This window comes from Pinus tabuliformis, chromosome 3_2 (genome assembly GCF_031772625.1).
Source record: "Pinus tabuliformis cultivar Carrire ecotype Pingquan chromosome 3_2, CPIR1, whole genome shotgun sequence".
NCBI lineage: Eukaryota > Viridiplantae > Streptophyta > Pinopsida > Pinales > Pinaceae > Pinus > Pinus tabuliformis.
In genome coordinates this window covers 246,014,144-246,039,403 of record NC_142302.1, presented here as the reverse complement: position 1 = coordinate 246,039,403, position 25,260 = coordinate 246,014,144, and the positions used below count along the sequence as shown (strand labels likewise).

The following is a 25,260-nucleotide window of genomic DNA, read 5'->3' as shown; positions in this document are numbered from 1 at the left end:
TTTCACAGTGAAATTTACTGGAAATTAGTATTAGATTAGTTGGAAACACATGTTTGATTTTTGAACTCTACACAATCCTAGTGCCCTTGAATCCATTTATGCATTCAAAAACCATTTTAAATAACACAAAATCTCTCCAAAACTTAGAATAGTTAGACAAGGCCATTTTTTCCTATTTTTCATCTATTTAGTTAATTAATATAAAAATCTTGACAAGTTGATTTTTTCTCCCATTTTTAGTCTATTTAGTTAATTAATTTGAATTATTGAAGTATGCACAATTTTTTTGTAACTATCACATATATTACTAACCATGCCCTAAAACCCCGAAAAGTTCATTGCTGATTAATATGAAATCATGTAAATATAAAATAAGCATATACCTACAGCATATATTACTGAGCCAAATACAAGCTAAAATCACCTTAAATGGTTCATTGTCTGTTCTCATCTTGATTCCTAGTATGGCATGCAATCAAACAGGGAAACCTCTGCAATGTCGCAACAATTCAAACATTTTAGTGAGGAATAATCTCCTTCCACAGATGTGAAAGAAAAGATACAAAAACTCTAGTTAAGAGGATTAATAACACATGACTTTCTTATTAAGTTAGCCCATAAACAAGTACATAGTTGTATTGAAGATGTGATGAAACTTTTAAGCAGTGAGTATTCAGAGAGTATTTTTAGAGCCTGTTTACATTGCAAAATTCTACAAAATCTCCTTACATTAGTAGATAAAATTAAAACTAACACTAATGAATCAAACTTGATTGGTGTTGGCATTATGTTTTCTGGTATGACTGTATGTTACAGATGTTGTACTTGATGGCAACTCCAGTGGTAAGGCTCTCAGTTTGTTGAAAATTAAGAAGGACGCAGGCAATCGGTTCAGAAAGTGCGTCCCCGCAGGTATACCATGCAGAACCCGCGTCCAGGGACGCCGGCCAGCCGTTCAGGGGGTGCGTCTACCCAGTGCACACATTTCAAGGCAGAGAAAAGCACGTGGGGGTTTCTTGTGTGGTATCTAGCCGACGGTTTTGTGTTTCTATGGTGTCGGCTCGTGGTATTGTTCCATGTTTTGGGGAGGAGCTTGCCTATATAAAGAAAAGGAGTTCATTTGGATTATTCATTGTCTTTGGTTGAATATCTTATTTGGTGAGATCTAGTCCAGATCTAAGAGGGCGAATCTTCTAATGGACTGTGATCTCTATGGCACATGATCAGATCTGTAGATCTGACTGTTTGGGTTAGTCCTGAAGTCTTCATATCATTTATATCTGAAAGGACGCAGGTTCAGTGAAGGGAAAGTGCGCCGGGACGCAGTACAGTAGAGAGAGACCGGCGTGGGGACGCAGGGCGATCAAGGTTCAGGTGCGTCTCTGAAGCAGAAGGACGCGGCGCGATAGTGTTTTCAGGTGCGTCTCTGTAGCAAAAGACGCGGCGCGATAGTATCTTTGGGTGCGTCCCTGAAGCAACAGAACGCAGAGAAGTCAAAGGAAGAGTGCGTGGGCACGCAGCACAGCAGAAGGATATCTGCGTATGGACGCAGAGTAGCAGAAGGTTAACTGCGTCTAGTCGCAGGCCACAGAAAGAAAAACTGCGTCTCTGTTTTAAGATGTTCTGTTGATTGAATTTCTCTGTTGATAAGGTGTTCTGGGTTAGTTCTGTTATTGCTGATCTGATATCTGTAGTGGTCTATATCTGTTATGTACTTGTTGATCATCTGATGCTTTATGAAAAGAAGTAGGGGGTTGTAGCTCCCTTCCAGGAGTAGACTGGAAAACGAGAAAGAGAGAGAGTTGTAGCTCTCTGCAGGTTGCAGCCTGCGTACTGGTAAAGGACTGCACCAGTACAAAATCATTGTAAAAGAAGTTTCTAAATTGAAAGAAGATAGAGACATATTGCAGCAGGTGGTTTTCACCCACATTGGGTTTCCACCTTACATCTTGTGTTCTTTGGTGTGACTATCTGTTTTTCATGCTCATCATTTTATGGTACTGACATGCAAAAATAATTCAAAGATCAAATAAGGAAGATCTATTAAATTGCTTGATAATACTGATTCACCCCCCCTCTCAGTATTATTTCCGACAATTGGTATCAGAGCAGGTCCTTCAGAGAAGCTTGATCGCTTGAAGGTAGATCGTTCATCATGAGCAACTACGAGAGAGAAGCATCAATCAGGCCACCGATTTTTGATGGGACAAACTTCAATTATTGGAAGGTAAGAGTTACTGCATATCTTCAATCTCTTGGTACAGAAGTTTGGGACATTGTAGAAACAGGCTATGCTTTTCCTTCAGCTACTCCTACAGATCCAGCTGAGAAAAAGAAGTATGAAACAAATGCAAAAGTAGTCAGTACTTTATTAGGAAGTATATCCCAAACAGAATTCATGAAGGTAATGCACTTCAAATCAGCAAAAGAGATATGGGACAAAATGGTCACGAGCTATGAAGGAGATGAACAGGTAAAACAAGCTAAACTTCAAACTCTCAGGATTCAATATGAGACTCTCAAGATGTATAATGATGAAAGTGTGGCTAATTATTTTCTTCGGGTAGATGAGATTGTTAATTGTATGAAAAATTTGGGTGAAGAAATAAAAGAGGCTATAGTAGTTCAAAAGATTCTAAGATCTTTATCCCCCAAGTTTGAATCTAAAGTATCTGCAATAGAAGAAAAAGAAAATCTCCGTGTTCTCACTATGTCTCAGCTACATGGAATTCTAACTGCTTATGAAATGAGAAAGGGAGGTCCATCAGACAGAAGGGAAGCTGCTTTTAAGGCATCAGGCAAAGAAGATTACTATGAAGCAAGCCATGTTCCAGAAGAAGAGGAAGAAGAATCAAATTTTGTCAGAAATCTTCAAAGGGGTTCTGGAAGGTTCAGAGGTAAGCTACCTTTCAAATGCTTTGCTTGTGGAAGAGTAGGTCATTATGCTGCAAAATGTCCTTATAAAGATAAAGGAAAGGAACCTGCTAGATGGAACAAGAAACAAAGTGCAAATAAGAAAAGCTACTACACCCATGAAGATAGTGATGGCTTATCAAACAGTGATGAAGATGAACAAGGTAATAAATATACGCTGTTAATGGCATTTGAAGATGATGATTATGAGGATGCTGTAGATGTGGATAATCTCTATGATGAAATTACTAGACTCAAGAGATGTATAGAAGAAAAGAATGTGATCATTGATACTCTACAATTTCAAATTGATGAAAAGGAAAAACATCTTGAAAAACTAGAAGGTGAAATTGTTGGTCTCAGAAAAGAAATTGAGAAAACAAAAGCTATTAATCTTAAGTTTGTCAAAGGATCTGAAACTTTGGATGAGATTATCAATGTGCAGCGGTCTCCTCTAAACAAGACAGGTTTGGGCTATAATGGAGAAACCTCTCAAGCATCCACCTCAAAAAGTTATCTTGATGCAGCAAGAAGAAATGAGCAAAAGAACAATGAAGATAATCAGGTAAAGCAGGGACGAATTACAAACAGAAATTATCAGGGGCAATCCATCTTAAGGGTGAACAAAAGCTACAACCAGCCACAGGTAAAATCTTCTCAGTTTGGTTCAAGAATAGATGAAAATAGAAATTACAATCAGTTGGCTGGTAGATTCAATAACCGCAGAAGCTTCTTCAATGGACAATGCTTTTCTTGCCATAACTTTGGTCACAAAGCAGCTCAATGTGTTGCATATAAAACAATCATGACTAGGGAAGCTCAAAAACAAAGAAGTATGATTACAAAAAGGACCTATAACAACTTTTCGGCTCTTGAAAATGAAGTTGAATGTTCTATTTGCAATAATTTTGGTCATGAAGACTCTGAATGCAGGAGCAGGTTTCAGGAGAAAAAGGAACAAGAAGGGAAAAAGGAACAAGCCACAAGCACCAAAACATGGAGAATAAAGGAACCTCAAACAGAAAGATGTGGGATAGCATTTTATGCAGAAGGACAGGAAAATCTATGGTACATTGACAGTGGATGTTCGAAACATATGACAGGTGATAAAGAAAAACTTGAATCTTATTCTACTTTAGAAAAAGGAAAGAAAGTTTCTTTTGGAAATGATACTCCTGCAACTATAAAAGGAAAAGGTATTGCTCCTTTAAAAGAAAAGGTCAAGGCTGGAAATGTTTTGTATGTTGATGGATTGAAGCATAATCTACTAAGTGTCAGCCAGATGTGTGATCAAAGAACCGAGGTTATTTTCAGATCGAATGGATGTCTTGTTCGTGATCTTGATACAGGTAAAACAGTACTCAAAGGCAAAAGAACTCCAAATAATCTGTACATATTTGAAGAAGGACAACAACAATGCTATCTAAGCAAGGATGAAGAGCACTGGTTATGGCATCGAAGGTTGGGACATCTAAGCTTCTCACAAATAAGGAAAGCATGCAAATATCAGGCAGTTCGCGATCTTCCAGATATCAAAATTCCTGACAACACCATATGCAGATCATGTCAATTTGGAAAACAAACCAGGACTAACTTTCCAGAGAAAGAAGGATCAGCTAGCATGCCTCTTGAGCTAGTACATACAGATACATGTGGTCCATTCAGGAAAAGAACACCTAGAGGAGAGGAATACTTGATATTATTTATTGACGATTTCTCCAGGTTTGTCTGGTTAGGACTTATGAAGCACAAAGATGAAGCATTCGAAAAATTCAAGTCCTTCAAAGCCTTGGTTGAAAATGAATCAGGTCACAAAATTAAGTGCCTCAGATCCGACAGAGGTGGGGAATTTACTTCAAATGAATTTTTCGATTTCTGTGATGAACATGGGATAAGGAGAGAATTCTCTACAGCTAGAACTCCTCAGCAAAATGGAGTTGTTGAAAGAATGAACAGAACAATCCAACAAATGGCTCGTGCTATGCTTGATGAATCAGGAACTCCCGCAACTTTCTGGGGTGAAGCTGCACATGCTGCGGTTATTATTCTCAACAAGACAAATGTCCGGGTGAACAGCACTCAAACTCCTCATGAGCTCTGGAGTGGTAAAACTCCTTCGGTAAAGCACTTCAAAATCTTTGGGAGCAAATGCTATATCAAGAATACTGATGAGCAGCTTGGCAAACTTGAACCTAGAGCAGATGAAGGCATTCTTCTTGGCTATTCTCCACATAGCAAAGCATACAAATGCTACAATAAAAGACTTGGCAGAATTGTTGACAGCATTGATGTAGTGGTTGATGAGAAGGGATATATTCCTAGGCAAGTACATCATGAAGATATAGAAGAAGATGAAGGCTACCCTCAAAGACAGAATGATGAAGAAGAAGAAACCCAAGGAGAACCTCAAGAAGAACCAGAGGAGCAGACAAGAATAGAAGAGAAAACTCCATCCAGATATGTTCAGAAGAATCATCCAGAATCTCAGATTGTGGGGCAGAAAGAAGCAGGTGTACAAACAAGAAGAACAGTTGCAGAAGCCTCAAGCTATTTGGCATTACTCTCCTCTACTGAACCACAAAATGTGAAAGAAGCATGCAAAGATGAATGTTGGGTGAAAGCAATGAATGAAGAACTTGAGCAAATCGAAAAGAACAACACTTGGGAGCTGGTTCCTAGACCAAAGGATAAGAATGTTATCGGAACAAAATGGGTCTTCAAAAATAAATTGAATGAAAATGGAGAAGTAATTAGAAACAAAGCCAGACTTGTTTGTAAAGGGTATGCGCAGCAAGAAGGAATAGACTTTGAAGAAACTTTTGCTCCTGTTGCAAGACTTGAGGCCATTCGAATGTTCCTTGCTCTCTCAAGTTTCCAAAACTTCAAAGTATTTCAAATGGACGTGAAATCAGCCTTTCTGAATGGAGACTTGGAAGAAGAAGTGTACATTGAACAGCCAGATGGGTTCATTCTTGGAAATGATCCAAATCTTGTATGCCGATTGAAAAAGGCTCTCTATGGTCTCAAACAAGCTCCAAGGGCTTGGTACTACCGGTTGGACAAATATCTTCATCAACAAGGTTTCTCAAAAGGTTCAGCAGATAGCAATCTGTATATAAAAGTTGAAAATGACAAATTGCTAATACTTGTTGTGTATGTAGATGACATTATTTTTGGCAGCAATGAAGAAGCTATGAGTCAAAGCTTTGCCTCGGTCATGCAGAAAGAATTTGAAATGTCCTTGCTAGGAGAACTGACATATTTCCTTGGTTTACAAATCCAACAAAAGGAAGGAGGAATCTTTTTATCTCAAACCAAGTATCTCAAGCAGATTTTGAAGAAATATGGCATGGAAGATGCAAAACCAGTATGTACACCCATGGTCACAGGATGTAGTCTCAGTGCAAATGATGAATCTGCAGCAGTACATCAACCAACCTACAGATCTATGATTGGAAGTTTACTATATTTGACAGGTACCCAACCGGACATCATGCATGCAGTTGGAATAGTTGGAAGATTTCAGGCAAATTCGAAGGAGACTCATCTTCAGGCAGTAAAGAGAATTTTCAAATATCTTCAAGGGACTCAAAATTATGGCTTATGGTATCCTAGAGATACAGATCTTACTCTTCATGCTTATACAGATGCAGATTGGGCCGGAAGCGTGGATGACAGGAAAAGCACAAGTGGTGGTGCGTTCTTTATGGGTTCCAGACTGGTATCTTGGTTCAGCAAGAAACAGAGTTCGATTGCCTTGTCTACAGCTGAAGCGGAATATGTTGCTGCTACATCTTGTTGCACTCAACTCCTTTGGATGATGCAGACTTTGCAGGATTTTCAAATCACTTGTACACCACCTATTCCCATCTTATGTGATAACACAAGTGCAATCAGCATCTCAAAGAATCCGGTTATGCATTCAAAAACCAAGCACATACCAATCAAGTACCATTTTCTCCGGGAACAAGTGCTTGAACAGAAAGTCAAGTTGGAGTATGTTCCTTCCAAGGAACAAGTTGCTGATATTCTTACCAAACCATTGCCCAGGGACACGTTTGAATACCTCAGGCAAAAGCTGGGGGTTGTTGATGCATCATCTTGTTGAACCTCTTCTTATTGGTGGTACAGGCTCAGGGGGAGCACATAATGCATTGTTGGCATTATGGAGAAGGAGATCTTGGAAATAGCTGCAATATGTCTCTATCTCTTTCATGGTGGTGCGTTGCTGCAGATCTGGTTCATATTCAGGGGGAGCATGAGCTTAGGGGGAGCATACCCTTTGCCCTTGATGTCAAAGGGGGAGAATGAAGCTGAAGTTTGTGAGGTTGCCATCAAGTCCAAAGGGGGAGATTGTTGGCATTATGTTTTCTGGTATGACTGTATGTTACAGATGTTGTACTTGATGGCAACTCCAGTGGTAAGGCTCTCAGTTTGTTGAAAATTAAGAAGGACGCAGGCAATCGGTTCAGAAAGTGCGTCCCCGCAGGTATACCATGCAGAACCCGCGTCCAGGGATGCCGGCCAGCCGTTCAGGGGGTGCGTCTACCCAGTGCACACATTTCAAGGCAGAGAAAAGCACGTGGGGGTTTCTTGTGTGGTATCTAGCCGACGGTTTTGTGTTTCTATGGTGTCGGCTCGTGGTATTGTTCCATGTTTTGGGGAGGAGCTTGCCTATATAAAGCAAAGGAGTTCATTTGGATTATTCATTGTCTTTGGTTGAATATCTTATTTGGTGAGATCTAGTCCAGATCTAAGAGGGCGAATCTTCTAATGGACTGTGATCTCTATGGCGCATGATCAGATCTGTAGATCTGACTGTTTGGGTTAGTCCTGAAGTCTTCATATCATTTATATCTGAAAGGACGCAGGTTCAGTGAAGGGAAAGTGCGCCGGGACGCAGGTACTCTAAAGGGCAAGTGCGCCGGGACGCAGTACAGTAGAGAGAGACCGGCGTGGGGACGCAGGGCGATCAAGGTTCAGGTGCGTCTCTGAAGCAGAAGGACGCGGCGCGATAGTGTTTTCAGGTGCGTCTCTGTAGCAAAAGACGCGGCGCGATAGTATCTTTGGGTGCGTCCCTGAAGCAACAGAACGCAGAGAAGTCAAAGGAAGAGTGCGTGGGCACGCAGCACAGCAGAAGGATATCTGCGTATGGACGCAGAGTAGCAGAAGGTTAACTGCGTCTAGTCGCAGGCCACAGAAAGAAAAACTGCGTCTCTGTTTTAAGATGTTCTGTTGATTGAATTTCTCTGTTGATAAGGTGTTCTGGGTTAGTTCTGTTATTGCTGATCTGATATCTGTAGTGGTCTATATCTGTTATGTACTTGTTGATCATCTGATGCTTTATGAAAAGAAGTAGGGGGTTGTAGCTCCCTTCCAGGAGTAGACTGGAAAACGAGAAAGAGAGAGAGTTGTAGCTCTCTGCAGGTTGCAGCCTGCGTACTGGTAAAGGACTGCACCAGTACAAAATCATTGTAAAAGAAGTTTCTAAATTGAAAGAAGATAGAGACATATTGCAGCAGGTGGTTTTCACCCACATTGGGTTTCCACCTTACATCTTGTGTTCTTTGGTGTGACTATCTGTTTTTCATGCTCATTATTTTATGGTACTGACATGCAAAAATAATTCAAAGATCAAATAAGGAAGATCTATTAAATTGCTTGATAATACTGATTCACCCCCCCTCTCAGTATTATTTCCAACAATTGGTACGGTGATTGTGAGGCATTTCCTTATTCAAAATTAATATATTACATCTAAAATTGGATATCTACACTCATAACAAAATACAATATGCTATATAAGTTTAAGGCATTGTATGTGATCTAGGTGGATCTCTAAAAAGTACTAGTGGCATGGTAAGAAGGCTTAAAACTTAAAGTGGCAGAAAATCTATAAAATTAGCATTGGATCGAAGTGATCGTCATCCTAATTCCAATGGTGTGAATGACACTCAAATCCAAGCTCATATGAAGAAGTTAGAGCAAGTCAAAGTTAGGTTTGACTTGGACAGGTGGCAGGAGAAGATGACATGGAAGAACTCTTCGGCCAAGAGGGAAGCGCCAAGTGGCATACCGCCATTGGTCCTGAATTTCTCTTATCGAAGAAGGCAGAGGTCAGTGGGGTCAAATCGGCCCTAGGCATGAAAACTTGCGATGCGATAATCTCATATCGCAATCACAAAAGGCAAGTGTTTATGAATCGACCCTTGACAGAGTCAGGTGGCGATGCAATATATCGCAATCATAGTTCACAAAAGGGGAGCAGTCATATGAAGTACCAACCCTAGTTCCCGTCGATTGCGATTTATGATCAGGATTCAGACCCGATATATTATGAACTGTGTTTAATAAGACCATCAGGTCTACTGTTATCATAGGGTGCCTGTTGTAAAGGCTTGGGTCTGCATGCTGGTGGAAAATGCCGATTGCGATTTACGATGAGGCTAACTGCGCTGATGGATTATTCCTCTGTTTGAGGGTTAATGTGAAAAACGTCCATGGATTATTTTTCTATGTTTGACAGGGTTGTTACCACGTACTATTCAGGGGCTCGAGAATCTCTGCCTGAACTAAAACAGGCATCTAATACTCATCATCTGTTTGGAATTACCTGGGAAATGAGGGGTTAGCCACCAAGTATATATATTGGACTAATAGTACAGGAAAAAGGGAGGAGACTAACACAATAGTTCAGAAGATCAGTCTGTACAATATTAACCTGACCTGGCAGCAAGCTGGAACCTCGCCTTGAGCAACAGGGAGGTTCCGAGAAGGTGTAGAAAGCCTGGTTATCCGAATTAGGTGTTCGGATAGGCATTTTTGCACGATATTTTACCAAAGTTTCAGTGGTACTGTCTGTTTCTGAAGTTGGGCTCTCCTTTCTTCATCCATCTTCCTGATTTGAGGTATAACGATTGTAATTGAATGTTTCTTGTACTTTTATCTCTTTTTTATGATACATAATGAAAGAAGGCCTCCCCACTATTGAGAAGGGCGTGAAGACGTAGTCCAAATTGGACAAACTCCGTAATCAAATCTTTGTGTCATGGTTTCTTTCTTATCATGTTATTTTCACATTGTTTTATGTGCTTTTAATTTCCATGGTTAATAGGCCTTGTTTCATGTAATTCTGATGCATCTATAAGTAAACGATCTTGGATCAAGTTTGGTATCAGATCAGGTCTTTGTCGATGCAAATTGCATGAGTATATGCTAACCTAGAAAAAGCTGTGAAAAAGAGAAGGAATGCTTAAGTCCTTTGGTCCGAAGAAGGATGTGAACAATAAAGAAAAAACATGGAAAATGAAGAACCTCGTTGGGAAGAGGAACATAATTTCCACAAGGTATTCTACAATATGGCAGAGAAAGTGGAAAAGTTGTTTTCAGAGTATGAGAAGGCACTTAGGCATGAGAAGCAAGATGTCGATGACAATAGATCAACAAATCATGAAGGTGGTGGAGAAGAGCCTCCTCCCTCCCCTTCTTCAAGTGATAGTTCTCATCACTCTAATCACGATTTCAAACATACATCTAAGAAACCATTCTTCAAGCTAGATGTAAAGTTTGACCTGCCCATGTATAATGGAGAGTGTAGTGCAGAAAAAAATTAATAATTGGATAAGACAGATAGAGGTCTATTGTTTGATTTAGCAGATTGGAGAAGATAAGGCAAAGGTGTAGTTAGCATCTCTTCGGTTGACTGGCACAATGCTTGTTTGGTGGGAGAGAAAGTTGCACAAGGGAAACAAAAAGTTGGGTAACCTTCTTTCCTCCTAATCTAGTTTTATTTATGCATTGAAAGAACAATTTTACCCTTTGGGTTATAAACAAAAGGCGCTAATGGAATGGCAATATCTAAGGCAAGGTAAAGGCCAAAATATTCAAAGCTTCACTGAAGAATTTCGGAAACAAGCATTGAATTTGGGCATCTCATTAGATTCACCCGAGATTGTAACTAAGTATGTTGGTGCGCTACATAGTTACATAAGACACTTACTGTTATTGTTCGAGCCTACTATGATTGATGCGGCCATCGTAAAGGTGATTCATATTGAAACCCGAGGCAAGAATGATAGAGATGATAAAGACAAGAAAACACTGTTAAACCCTCAGCATGGAAGATTCAAGAAGAAAGGCAAGGGGAAGGCTAAGAAGACCATCGTAGCCAAGAAAGAGGATGGAGCAACACCATCTTGCACGCATTTCAAGAGAGAAGGTCATGGCGAGGACCACTGTTGGAAGCTACATCCAGAGCCAAGACCAAAGAGATTCAGCGGTAAGGGAAAGCAAAAGACAATGGCAATAACGCAGCAAGACCTTAGGTTAGATTCTAGCAATGAGACATTGATCACGGCTGTGGGCACAAAAGTTACTCCTTCTATTAGTAATAATTCTGATTCAATGGCAAGTACTAGTTATTTAAATGAGCTTGTAAGTAATAAGGAGAAGAGAATTGAATTATTCCGCATTAGAGTTATTATAAAACACACAAAGGTGGAAACTCTGTTTGATTCAGGTTCCCAAGAAAATTTAATCTCAGAGTCCTTAGTGAAAAATTTAGGCCTTGAAACCAAGCCTCATCCGAGTCCATACCGACTTGGTTGGGTAAGCGATAAAGCAAAATTAAAAGTAACCAAGAAGTGTAGGGAAAAATTTGTTATATCTTCGAAATTAGTAGATAAGGTAGAGTCAGATGTTGTGCCTTTGAATATGTTTGGAATTATTTTGGGAAGTCCATATTTATATGATAAAAAGGCAGTTTTCTTTTGGCACGAAAATAAATAGCACCTCACGAAGGACGGGGTAGAATATATAGTCATAGCTCATCATATGAAAGTTTGTGCTAACCTTGTAAGTGTAGGATAGATTAAGAGACTGTTTAATTGTAGCAAAGGGTGCATGATCATGGTAGTGAGAGTGAAAGAGGTTGATATGGATGACGCTTTCAAGGGTTGTGATCCTGATCATAAAAAATATTTGTTGAAAATTATTTCTGACTATAATGGATTGTTTAAGGAACTGAGAGGATTTCCCCCAAAACAGAAAATCCAACATGAGATCCATTTACAATAGGATGCTCCTTTATTAAATAGTAGCATGTACAGGATGGCTTCTATCGAGATGGAGGAGATCAAGAAACAGGTGTAGGAGTTGCTAAATCAAGGGGTCATCAAACCGAGTTCTTCTCTATGCGGCTCACTAATCATGTTGGTGCCAAAGAAATACTACACATGGAGAATGTGCATAGACTATAGGGCGCTAAACAAAATCACGGTGAAGAATCGATACCCTTTCCCTCACATTGATGCATTATTAGATCAATTGAAAAATGCTGTCTATTTTACAAAACTGGATTTGCGTAGTGGATATCACCAGGTTAGAGTTGCAGAAAGATACATTTGGAAGCCTGCATTTAAAACTAAACAGGGGTTGTTCGAATGGATGGTGATCCCATTTAGACCATGCAATGCCTCGACCATGTTTATGAGGGTAATGAATGATCTGTTTAGGCATTTTATTGAGATTTTTTTTCTTGTATATCTGGATGATATTCTTGTTTATATTAGGACATGGGATGAACATGTATGTCATGTGAATAAAGTGCTTGATCTTATGAAAAATGAAAAACTATATGTAAAGATGTCAAAGTGTGAGTTTGGGAAGACCTCTCTAGTTTATTTAGGTCACATAGTTGGTAATGGGAAATTCAAAATAGATCCCTCTAAGGTAGATATGATTTTGAAATGGCCTGAGCCCCCCAAATGTTACAAAGGTCTGGATATTTTTGGGCATGGTACAGTATTGTATAAGGCTCACTGCGAACTTCTCTGTTATCACAACTTCCTTACATGCATTGATAAGTGTGAAGCAAGCCTTTCAATCGGGAGGAAAGAAACATAAATCCTTCGAAATGTTGAAAGAGAAGATCAACACAACACCAGTGCTAGCCTTACCAAACCTTCAACAACCTTTTGAGATTGAAATAGATGCCAATGGATATGCCATGGGCGTTGTATTGATGCAGCAAAGGAAGTCTATATGTTACCATTCAGAGACTTTCTCCTAGGCTATTGTGAATTATCCCACGTATGATAGGGAGTTGTACGCCTTGGTTCAGAGTGTAAAGAAGTGGAAACACTACCTGATTGGCAAGGAGACCATCATCCATACAGATCATCAGCCCTTGCAGTACCTTCAGTCACAGACCAAGCTTCAACAAGCCCATCATTTCAGATGGATGGGATTCCTCCAGTAGTTTCATCTGGTAATAAAATACAAGAAGGGCGCCAACAACAAAGTAGCAGATATGCTTTCTCACCCTCCTATTTTTGCATCTGTAGTTTTGAAAAATGCTTCTTTATCGTTAGAAAGTTATGCTAATGGTGATGATTTTAAAGAGATCTATGCAAAACTTACTAATGGATCGCATGGGGACAATTATTATTTGAAAACTTTTGTATCACCTTGGAAAACTATGCATACCCATTGATGAAAGGGTACATGTAATCCGAGAGGCTCATACCTCTCTTTTGTCTGGTCATTTTGGGGTTGAAAAAACTTTGTCATTTACAAAGGTTTTGTTTTTGGCCTCCTATGAAAAACATTGTGACTCGTTTTGTAAAGGGTTGTGTGTTGTGTTTTGTTTAAAATCCCTCTAATAGAAAACTTGGGCTCTACACACCACTCCTTATTCCAAGTCGACCATGGGAAAGTGTGTCCATGGATTTTGTAGGTGGTTTTCCTATGTCTAGGAAAGGTCACGACTTTTTGTATGTCGTCGTGGATTGTTTTAGTAAAATGTGCATTTTAATGCCTTGTAAAAAGTAGGCCATTGCTTATCTTTTCTTTCAGCATGTTTGGGTCCATTTTGGGTTGCCCAAATCTATTGTGTCATATTGAGACTCTCACTTTCTTGGAGAGTTTTGGACCATCTTGTGGAGAATGATGGACACCAAGCTAAAAAAAGGTACATCATTTCATCCATAGACCAATGGGAAGATAGAGGTTGTCAACCACACCATGGTACACTTGTTACGAGGCTATTGTGGAAAACATCCCAAGTTGTGGGATGAGAAAATTCCTTATGTGCAACATTCATATAATCGAGTAACACATTCATCGACATGGAGCTCACAGTTCGAGACATGTTTTGGTTATCTACCAAGGGATCCATTAAACATGGTCTTTGGGAAAGATGAGGATGGAAATGGACGAGATGATAGGGACAAAGCATGAAAGTTTATTCAACAGATACAGGTGATTCATCAGGAAGTACAGGAGCAATTATAGAAGAATCAGGATCGGTATAAAGCTCGACATGATAAGAACTGATTTGACCATCAGTTTCAAGTTGGGGACAAGGCATGGCTCCACATCAACAGTGATAAAATGAATGGAGAAGGGAAGAAATGGAGACCCATTCGATATGGTCCCTTAAACATATTGGAAAAGATTGGAGACAATGCTTTTCGTCTTGACTTGCTCACTTATATGAAAATATACTCAATAGTGAATGTTGAAAATCTAAAGCTTTATGAACCTTCATTGATTATGGATACTGAATAGTTTGCACAGATTCCTACAGTGGATAATTTTTCACCAGAGTATCTAGACAAGTAGCCTGAAGATATCATTCTCGACAGGAAAACCAGAACTTCATGATGGGGATCTGTGGAGTACATTCATGTTGGATTCAAAGGAATGCATCTGAGTAATGCTCGGTGGATGGAGAAAGAGAAAGCAAGGGAGCGATTTCCTCACTTCCCAATTGACTGAAAAGGCTTTTGGCGGTCCAAAAGCTCTTAGTGGGGAGGATTGATCTAGGTGGATCTCTAAAAGGTACCAGTGGCATGGTAAGAAGGCTCAAAACTCAAAGTGGTAGAAACTCTATAAAATTAGCAGCGCATCGAAGTGCTCGTCATCCCGATTCCAATGGTTTGAACGACACTCAAATCCGGGATCATATGAAGAAGTTAGAGAAATTCAAAGTTAGGTTTGACTTGGACAGGTGGAAGGAGAAGATGATGTTGCAGAACACTTCAGCGAATGGGGAATCGCTAAGTGGTAGGCCGCCATTGGTCCCACATTTCTCTTATCATAGAAGGTAGAGGTCAGCAGGGTCAAATCGACCCTAGGCAAGAAAAGTTGTGATGCAATAATCACATGTCGCAATCACAAAAGGAAGGTGTTTATGAATCGGCCCCTGGCAGAGTCAGGCGGTGATGTGATATATCACAATTTCTGTTCGCAAAAGGGGAGCAGTCATATAGAGTACCAACCCCGGTTCCCATCGATTGCGATTTGCGATGAGGCTTCAGACCTGATATATTATGAACTATTTTTAATAAGCCCGTCAGCTCCACTATTATCGTAGGGCACTTGTTGTAAAGGCTTGGGTATGTACGCCAATGGAAAACACCGATTGTGATTTGCGATGACGCTAACTGCGCTGATGGATTATTCTGTTGTTTCAGGGTTAATGCAAAAATAGTTCGTGGACTTTTTTTATAAGTTTGACAAGGGTTGTTACCACGTACTATTCAGGGGCCCGAGAATCTCTGCCTGAAATAAACCTTCCATATAATACTTGTCATCTGTTGGGAACTGCTCAGAAAATGAGGGGTTAGCCACCAAGTATATATATTAGACTAACAGTACAGGAAAAAGGGAGGAGAATGACACAAGAGTTTAGAAGATCAGTGCGTATAATAATAAACTAACCTAGCAGCAAGCTGGGACCTCACCTTGAGTAGCATGGAGCTTCCGAGAAGGTGCGGAAAGCCCGATTATCCGAATTGGGTGTTCAAATAGGCATTTTTGCAAGATTTTTCCCCAAGGTTTTGGTGGTACTGTCTATTTATGAATCTAGGCTCTCCATTCTTTGTCCATACTCCAGATTGAAGGTATAAAGGTTGTAATTTAATGTTTCTTATACTTTTATCTCTTTTTTATGCCACTTAATGAAAGAAGGCCTCCCCACTATTGAACAGGGCCCAGAGACGTAGTCCAAATTGGACGATTTCCGTAATAAAATATTTGTGTCATGGTTTATTGCTTATCATGTTATTTCCACATTGTTTTATGTGCTTTTAAGTTGCATGGTTAATAAGCTATGTTTCATGTAATTTTGATGCATCTATAAGTAAGAGATCTTCGATCAGTATGGATCAGAAAATGTAGGTTCAGTTTTGCTTTGCTTTTTCTTCCTCTCCTTTCAGGGTGATGTCACTACAATACAATTTTATTTTGTTTTATGGTGATTCCCAGTTGGCATATAGTCAAATTTTAAGGGTCGCTACCCTTCCAGTCCAGTCTTACTATAACCATAACATATATATTCTCCATTTTAAATATAATGATTTTTTTATTGGAAAAGAAAACACCCATAATTCCACTTTGCACAAGCATAAGGTCCTATTCTAAAGTGAGCATAAAGGTTGACTTGTTGTACTGTCTTCAAAAATCTGACAAAGTCGAATCTTCCCTCAAAATTATACTCTAATAAAATTATAAGCCAAAACCACTATAAATTCATCAACAATTCATAGTTCCATCTGAAAATACATTATAGACATGAAAAACTTTATAAATATTTAAAATGATTATTACCTAGCATTTCTCAGGTTCATGCCCATTCCAAAAGACATAAGTCTCAATAAAATTGATTCCCCCATCCTTAGAATTGGCAATAAGATCAGGCCACATCTGTTGAATACCACATAAACAAATTTCAACATACATTTTACAATAACAGATATATAATAATGAAAACAAAACCCAATAAATTAGAAACCTCTAGCATGCTTCGTGGGTAATGTATGGATCCAGAGATTAAAACCTACCACGGTCCATTGATCAGAAAAGCTATACCATCATAGCTAAAAATGGTAATTGCATCCACTTTATAGTGAAATGTCCCTTGCATTCGCCCAACATAATTTCTGTCCAGTAATAGGAATCAACCTTACTCCTGATGATGGACATTCCACTGGGAGGAATGATGAAACCCACGTCTACCTCGCTCATATAGAGAAGTCCTATATCATTTCTCATGAATTTTTTGTAATTTTTAGAATAGGTGCACTAGTAAGCAATTCTTTAAGCTTCTGGAAAATTTCTTCAAATTCTAGAACAAGCCGACTACTTATTGGCTTTTCATTACTGCTAACTTTGAGTTCGTTATGGTGGTTAACACACTTTCCCGCATTAGAGAAGGGAAAAAGTGCTCTATTTTCCCCACATTTTTGAGGCGTGAAATAATGTTTTTTGGCCTTGTGATGGCATAGGGTTTCCAAAGGATTTCCTAAGCCTTACATGGAAGGTTTTTTATGCTACGATGGAGACTGTGCAATATTTGGTGTCGCAGGGAAACCCCAATCAAGAAGCTGGTTTGTTGTATCTTCAGGGAGACCAGGAAATCCATATTTCTTTTCACAAAGAATCATCCCATTGGACTGTAGTGAACTACCACCACTTACTTTGAGTGATTTCTTCGACCAATCTTCAAGTAACGAAAAGTTAGTAAAAGCAAGCAAGAAACCAGCTAGGTTCCCACTCGGCTATCGGCAGGTTCCTTCCTTGCTCCCGGGTATCAAGCGATAGCGTTCCTTCCAAATAATGATGGATATTGCATGCGAATAGATGGATCAATTTATTGGTTTGGCATTGGTTGAAAGATTTGTAGGTCATTTGGAAATGATATCTCGCTTAGGGTCGGTAGCTGTGCAACTAGTGTCAGATGGGTGGATGGTAGCGGTAAATATTTTGGGTGGGAGGTATGGATGGATGTTCCTGGGCTGGATGTGGCTCAAATAATCCCTCCTTTAGTAACAACCAACAAGCAACAATACCAGCAAATTTGTCCCTATTTTGGCGAGATCATGGGTAAGGGTGAGATGGCAAACTGACCTCCTCAACGCTGCCGGCAATGTCTCGGTCTCTAAGCAGCTTGGGCACTTGGTTTAGTTTTCATAGGGTGAGGTTAGTTTAGGTATTGTATCCAATCTCTAGCATGACCAAAGCTCCATCTCCCACTTCTCTCATCCTTTGCAATTCAATGAGCCGAGCTAAGTAGCCAGGCCTGATATTCCGTCATCACACTCATGAGCATCATGGGCTAACGGGAATATATATGAAGTTGATATTGAAATAAATTAGTTAATACAAATATTCAAATAGTTATGAAATACATTGGTTAACACAAATATTCAAATAGTTTATAGCTATTTGAATATTCGTGTTAACTAATTACGTTGTAAGGCATTTCCTTTTGAAAACAATCCCCCAAACTGCCACGGTGTACTTGTTTGCAGCATAGGATTTTATGTTAGATGATCAAAGAATCCTCTGCCATTAGATTGAAATAGTTATAACAAGATTCCTCAGTTGGAGAAGATGATAAGTGGAAAATTTTCATCACACAACATGGAAAGATCGCAACAGAGAGGATTGAAACTTGCAGCAGAGATATTCGATTTGAGATCCTCACCCTCAAATTCATGTAGCTCGTTACCTTCCTCATGGAATTGAAGTTACCATATATTTCCGCTGTCTGCGGGCATGCTTCTATAGGGGGGATTCATTTTCATGTTAGCCCATGATGCTCATGAGTGTGATGATGGAATATCAAGAATGGCTACTTAGCTTGGCTCATTGAATTGCAAAGGATGAGAGAAGTGGGAGATGGAGCTTTGGTCGTGCTGGAGATGGGATACAATACCTAAACTAAACTCAACCTATGAAAGCTAAACCAAGTGCTTGAGCCACTCAGAGAGCTACGTTGCAAATGAGCAAATCGTGGCAGTTTGGGGGATTGTTGTTATGAAACTAGCTCACAAAAAGATAGAAAATATAGATCAACGACTTATAATTCAGCCTCTTCGAGGGGGAAACCTCCTTTACATTACACAAATGAATGATTCTTTGATGATTCAAATGACAACACCTCCTTTCTATATATAGGAGTCTAAGGAGTCACAATATAACCCAGCCGACCTAACAATAATAATATAAAGGCACAAAAATAACAATAGAGGGATTCTATGGGGCACAATAATAACAATATGGGGACAATAGGGGCACAAAAATATTAATAAGGGATATAACTACAATACTAATGGGGTAATCACTAGTATTATAGGGACCTAACATGCCCCTCTCCTTCAAAAAATTGTTGTCCTCAACGCTTGAGTAGTTCTGGATGCTTCTGTATAAAATTCTCATCCTCCCATGTGTAATCTTCAGCGGATAATTTCCTCCACTTGATGAGATACTCTGTAATTGATCGATTTCTTAGCTGTCGAGCTCTTATTTCTGTGACTGCTTCTGGTTCCAATATAATTTTTCCTTCCTCGTCAAGTTCTGGCAATATTGTTTGAACTGGGAGCTTGTCGCCTATAACCTTTTTTAAACATGAAACATGGAAAACTGGGTACACTCGAGAAGTTGCAGGAAGCTCCAATTTGTATGCCATAGTACCAATCTTTTGCAACACCTTGTACGGATCGTAATACTTTGGTGATAATTTATTATCCTTCTTAGCTTGCTTGAGGGACATTTGTTTATATGGTTGTAGCTGTAGGAATACCCAATCACCTACATCAAAAATTCTTTCCCTGCGATGTTGATTTGCCTGTTGTTTCATTCTATTCTGCGCCAACACGAGGTTATCCTTTAAGAGTTGGAGGACTTGTTGATGCTCGATGTGATGTTCCACTGCTTGAACCTTAGAATTTTCTCTTAAATATGATGTGATGGATGGTGGATGATATCCATAAAGTGCCATAAATGGGGTCATTTTTGTTGTTGTATGGAAGGAAGTGTTATACCAACATTCAGCCAGTGGCAACCATTTGACCCATTGTGTCTGTTTATCAGATACAAAGCAACGAAGATATCCTTCCAAACATTTGTTTACTATCTCAGTTTGCCCATCAGATTGAGGATGATAAGATGAGCTATGAGCTAACTGAGTACCGAGACAAGAAAATAATTCTGTCCAAAAATTTCCAGTGAAAATGGGATCTCTGTCACTTATAATAATCTCTGGGTTTCCATGTAGCTTTTGAATTATTTCCATAAATGCAGTAGAAATGGTACTGGCTTTAAACGGATGTGATAATGCACAAAAGTGTGCATGCTTGGTAAGTATGTCAACTACCACCATGATGACACTCTTTCCCTTAGACTTGGGTAAACCTGTGATAAAATCCATTGAAACCTCCTCCCAACGTTGGCTTGGAATGGATAAAGGTTGTAATAGACCCAGGGTCTTAATTGTTTCAACTTTATTTTGTTGGCAAACCAAACATTCTGCCACAAACTTTTGAATATCCGATTTAAGGCCATCCCAAAAAAATTCCTTCTTAACCTTGTGGTAAGCTTTTAAAAATCCTGAGTGCCCATCTAAGGGAGAAGTGTGCAATTCCATAAGAATCTTTTGTTTGAGTTGGGAATTCTTACAGAGGTATAAGCGATCTTTGTACCATAACGAATAATTTTTCCAGCTAAATGTATCAGATGTATTGGAATCTTGTTGTAACTTTTGAATAAGTGCCCACACTTCTTCATCATTCTTCCATTCCTCCCTTGCTTCGTTTATCCAATCTGGTTGGATAATAGAAATGGCACACAACAATGCTTCCACATCCTCATCCTTTCTTGAGAGTGCATCTGCCACCACATTTTGCTTCCCTTTTTTTTAGATGATTTCAAAGTCATAACCCAACATCTTTGTGACCCACTTTTGTTGCTCTTCAGAGGATAATCTTTGTTCTAAAAAGTATTTAAGGCTATCATGATCCGTTTTTACCTTGAAGTGTCTTCCCATTAGGTAGGGTCGCCATTTCTTAAGTGCATGTAGTATTGCCAACATTTCCTTCTCATAAATGTCTTTGTGTAAAAACTTTCCCTTGATTGGACGACTTTCAAAAGAAATGGGTCTTTCATCTTGCATTAAAACAACACCAATTCCATTTCCCGGAGCATCACATTCCACAATAAAGGTTTTTGTGAAGTCCGGTGTAGCTAAGTTCGGTGCTTGGCACATTGCCTCTTTAAGATGTTCGAAGGCTTTTTTTACTTCTGGACTCCATGAAAATGCATGTTTCTTCAATAATGTTGTTAGAGGTGCTGCTATTCTCCCATAATTTTTAACAAAATTGCGATAATACCCTGTCAACCCGAGAAATCCTTGCAGATGCTTTATGGATGTGGGGATTTTCCATTCCTTAATGGCTTTAATTTTGCTAGGGTCTACCTTAACTCCTTCATGAGATACAATATGACCCAGATATTCCACCTCTTGTACTCCAAAGAAACATTTGGATCTTTTTGCATATAATTGTTTCTCCTCTAATAGTGGTAGCACCCTGTCAACTTGTTCAACATGATCCTTCCAAGACTTGTTGTAGATTAGTATATCATCAAAAAATACTAACACAAATTTTCTAAGGAAGGGTTTGAAAATCGAATTCATCAAACATTGAAATGTAGAAGGTGCATTGGTAAGGCCAAAAGGCATGACCAAAAATTCATAATGACCCTCATGAGTTCTAAAAGCTGTTTTTGGAATGTCTTCAGTCTTCATTATGATTTGATGATATCTTGAACGAAGATCCAACTTGGTGAAGTAAATTGATCCATCCAATTCATCTAGTAATTCATCAATAACGGGAATGGGAAACTTATCTTTAACAATGAACTTGTTTAGCTCCCTATATCCGGACACATGCGCCATGATCCATCCTTCTTGTGCACCAATACTACTGGAGCAGAGAAAGAACTTTGACTAATTTTAATTATACCAGCCTCTAGCATTTCTGCAACCATATGTTCAATTTCACTCTTTTGGGAAAAAGGATATCTGTATGGCCTGATGTTTGGAGGAACACTTCCTGGAATCAGATGAATAGCATGATCATGATCACGAATAGGTGGGAGACCTTTTGGAGTCTCAAATACCTTGGAATGATTGTCCAATACTTTTTGGAGATCCGGAGAAATAGATGATTTCGATGTGGAAACATCTAGCGAACATAATTGTGCAATTACACCTCTTTGTTCCTTTTTTAGAAGCTTTTTCATACCGTTAGAGCTGATTATATTTCCCGGTTTCCTTGCAATACCCCTTAGTTCAACTTCCTTTCATTCCACAGAAAATTTCATGAAAAGTTCTTGAAAATTAAAAGTTATTGTACCCAAGGATTGTAGCCATTGAACTCCTAGTACAACATCAGCACCTCCCATTGGAATGGAAAGAATTGGGCTAGTCAATACATATTCTCCCATGGATAGCTTGATATTATGGCACTTTGCAGAGCAATTTATTGTTCCTTCATTTGCAACCATCACTTGACACGCTGGTGCTGGATATAGGAAGCAATTCAATTCTTTTGCTACCTTACAATGAATAAAATTGTGGGTACTTCCTGAATCAATTAACACTATTACCTTTTTCTTCTTGATTTGTCCTTCTATCTTAATGGTTTGAGGAATGGTAACTCCTGCCAATGCATTACAAGATATGGTTGGATTCATTTCTTCTTTATCTAGGCTTTGTTCCTGGAGTATATCCTCTTCTTTTGACCTTTCTTGCTCCTTTTCTTCTTCCTCTTCACAATCTATGTAGAATAATTTTTTCTCAGCACACTTATGACCTTTAGTGTATTTGCTATCACAACTGTAACAAAGCCCTTTTGCTCTTTTTTCTTCCAATTGTCGTGGTGTCAACCTTATAGGTTGTGGAAGACTAGGGGCAACAACACTTCCATCTTTATAGTTGTGAGTGGTATGCTTCCTGGTTGCCATAATTTTGCTTTCCATTTTTCTTGCTAACTTGAATGCCTTCTCTAATGAATCAGGTTCCCAAAGGTGAACATCATGTTGGATATTATCCTTTAAAGTCCCTATGAACACATCAATCCTATCCTCCTCTGGAATATTTTTTACCCTTATGTTCAATTTTTGGAACTCTTCAATGTGCTCCATTATTGAACCCTTTTGTTTGAGACTTATCAATTGGCTAAAAAAAGTGTTGCTTTTTGTATCCTCATAATGTGTCGTCAATTCTTCCGTAAAAATTTCCCAAGTGATAATTTGTTTACGAGAGAAAAGCCATTGATACCATACAAACTGATTTGGTTCCAGATATAAAGTTGCAATACGTACCTTTTGTGTGTTTTTCACATTATTGAGATCGAAAAATTGCTCCATCTGTAATATCCATGTTGCAGGATCCTTGCCGTCAAACTTCCTCATATCGATTTTTGGAATATGGTGGGTCTTCGATCCAAAATTAGATTCTATGGAATAATGATTGACATTTCTTTTGTTCACATCATGAGTTTCCTTTACTACCATTTCACCATTTGTAAGTATTTCTTGTAGAAAATTTGTCAAATCTGTCTTCAAATCTGCCATGTCTATCTTCAAATCTGTCTTCAAATCATCCATGTCTCTCTTCAAATCTGTCTTCAAATCTATCTTCAAATCGTCCATCTTAGCTTCCATGCCCTTTATCTTAGATGCCATGCCATTTATCTTAGCTTCTGTTAGCTTTTGTGAGAGTGACATTTGTTGCACTTGGTCTTGTAATTTTGATATATCATGTAGCATTTCTTCCTCTTCATCATGAGTCATGCTAGATCTTTCAGGTTGCTTACTTGGTGTTTGCATTTTCTTTCCTCGGGGCATCAGTTACCGATAATAATTCTCTACTATGCCCTTTGAATTCCTTCAAAATAATTTTTCAAACCAAGCTTAAGAAAAATTTAAAAAAAATCTACACACCTATTTTTCACTTTGTAGGAGCTCGATATTGTCTCTGATGTATCTCTGTAATTTCGTATCATCTAGTTCTGAAATCATGACCTGCAGTAGCCATCTATGTCCTCTTTCCAATGCCACCAGTCTGATCCAAGTTGGATTCTCGAAGGAGGAGTTATTCCCAATCTCCCACAGTGACTTGATTATAGACTAGTTCAGTAGAGCGAACTTGTACGACATACCATGCGTCCCTGTTTCGACCTTTGGCTATGAAAAATATATGAAAGAAACTACAGTCTGTCATCTTTCTGTACCTTCTTGTGAAACTTCAATCCGATGCTTAGAGAGAATGTTATGACAATTTTCCCTAGGTCACCTGTTTGGAATGTAATTCAGGAGTCTGCAAAAAGACCAACTTCCTCAGATCATATCTCCGCAAATATAGCACGAAAAGCTCTGAAACTCGGACCCAAGGTTTAGTGCGATTTAATCTCAAATGGGTTTTTTTTTTTTTGCTTCTGAAATGTTGAAGAAAAAATTTATAGCGAAAATGCCACGATGACCTATTTGGAGCAGCGAAACCCTAGAATCCAAAGCTCTGATCCCAAATGTTATGAAACCAGCTCACAAAAAGATAGAAAAGATAGATCAACGCCTTAGAATTCCGCCTCTTTGAGGGGCCAACCTCCTTTACATTACACAAATGAATGATTCTTTGATGATTCAAATGACAAAACCTCCTTTCTATATATAGGAGTCTAAGGAGTCACAATATAGCCCAGCTGACCTAACAATAATAATATAGAGGCACAAAAATAACAATAGAGGGATTCTATGGGGCACAATAATAACAATATGGGGACAATAGGGGCACAACAATATTAATAAGGGATATAACTACAAGTAACAATAGTAATGGGGTAATCACTAGTATTATAGGTGTTACACAAAAATATCGTCACCATGATTATTTGCAATCAGTATGGGTCTATCATCACTTGTACTGTCCTCCTAAGCAAGTCTAAGACCTCAGTTCTTCAAATCAAGCTTTGGAAATGAGAGAAAGACATTAAAAATCAATGTAACTCTGGTTCCGCGCTTTCTCTCATGGTCACTTGCAGTCCCGCACCTTCTGTGTACAAAAACTGCGGACCTGCCGGCTCTGTCCCTAACGGTGTAGGTGCGGACCCTGTGAAAGTCAAAAGGCGCAAGTTTTATCTTAAAAAACTCACTTTGGGTTAATTCTAGAGGTTTCTAGAAGGAATTTTGACGTGTATTGTTCGCTCTGAGGTGGTTCATGCATCCCAAAAGAGAAGGAGCTAATCCCTTGATGAGAGGAGCTATCCCTTTGAAGGAGGGCTTTATCGCTTTGAAGGAGGACCTAGTAACCTCCCTCCATTGCACTATAAATACAGGCATTGGGATGGTTGCTGGAGAGATTAGAAGCTGAACATTTTTTAGGGTAAATGCTGGTGAAATCAAGACTTCCTAGTTGAGCTTAAGAGGAGAGATCACACATCTTTTTGGCTTCATTGGGGAGTGAGTGAAACTTGTCAAACTAGAGGAGACTTCTTGCTGAAC

The 25,260-nt window shown here is 39.0% G+C and overlaps 1 pseudogene; it reads right to left on the bottom strand.

Annotated features, from left to right (window-relative positions):
- Positions 1-25,260, bottom strand: part of LOC149180606 (beta-galactosidase 8-like) — a 195,468-nt pseudogene that overhangs the window by 58,826 nt on the left and 111,382 nt on the right.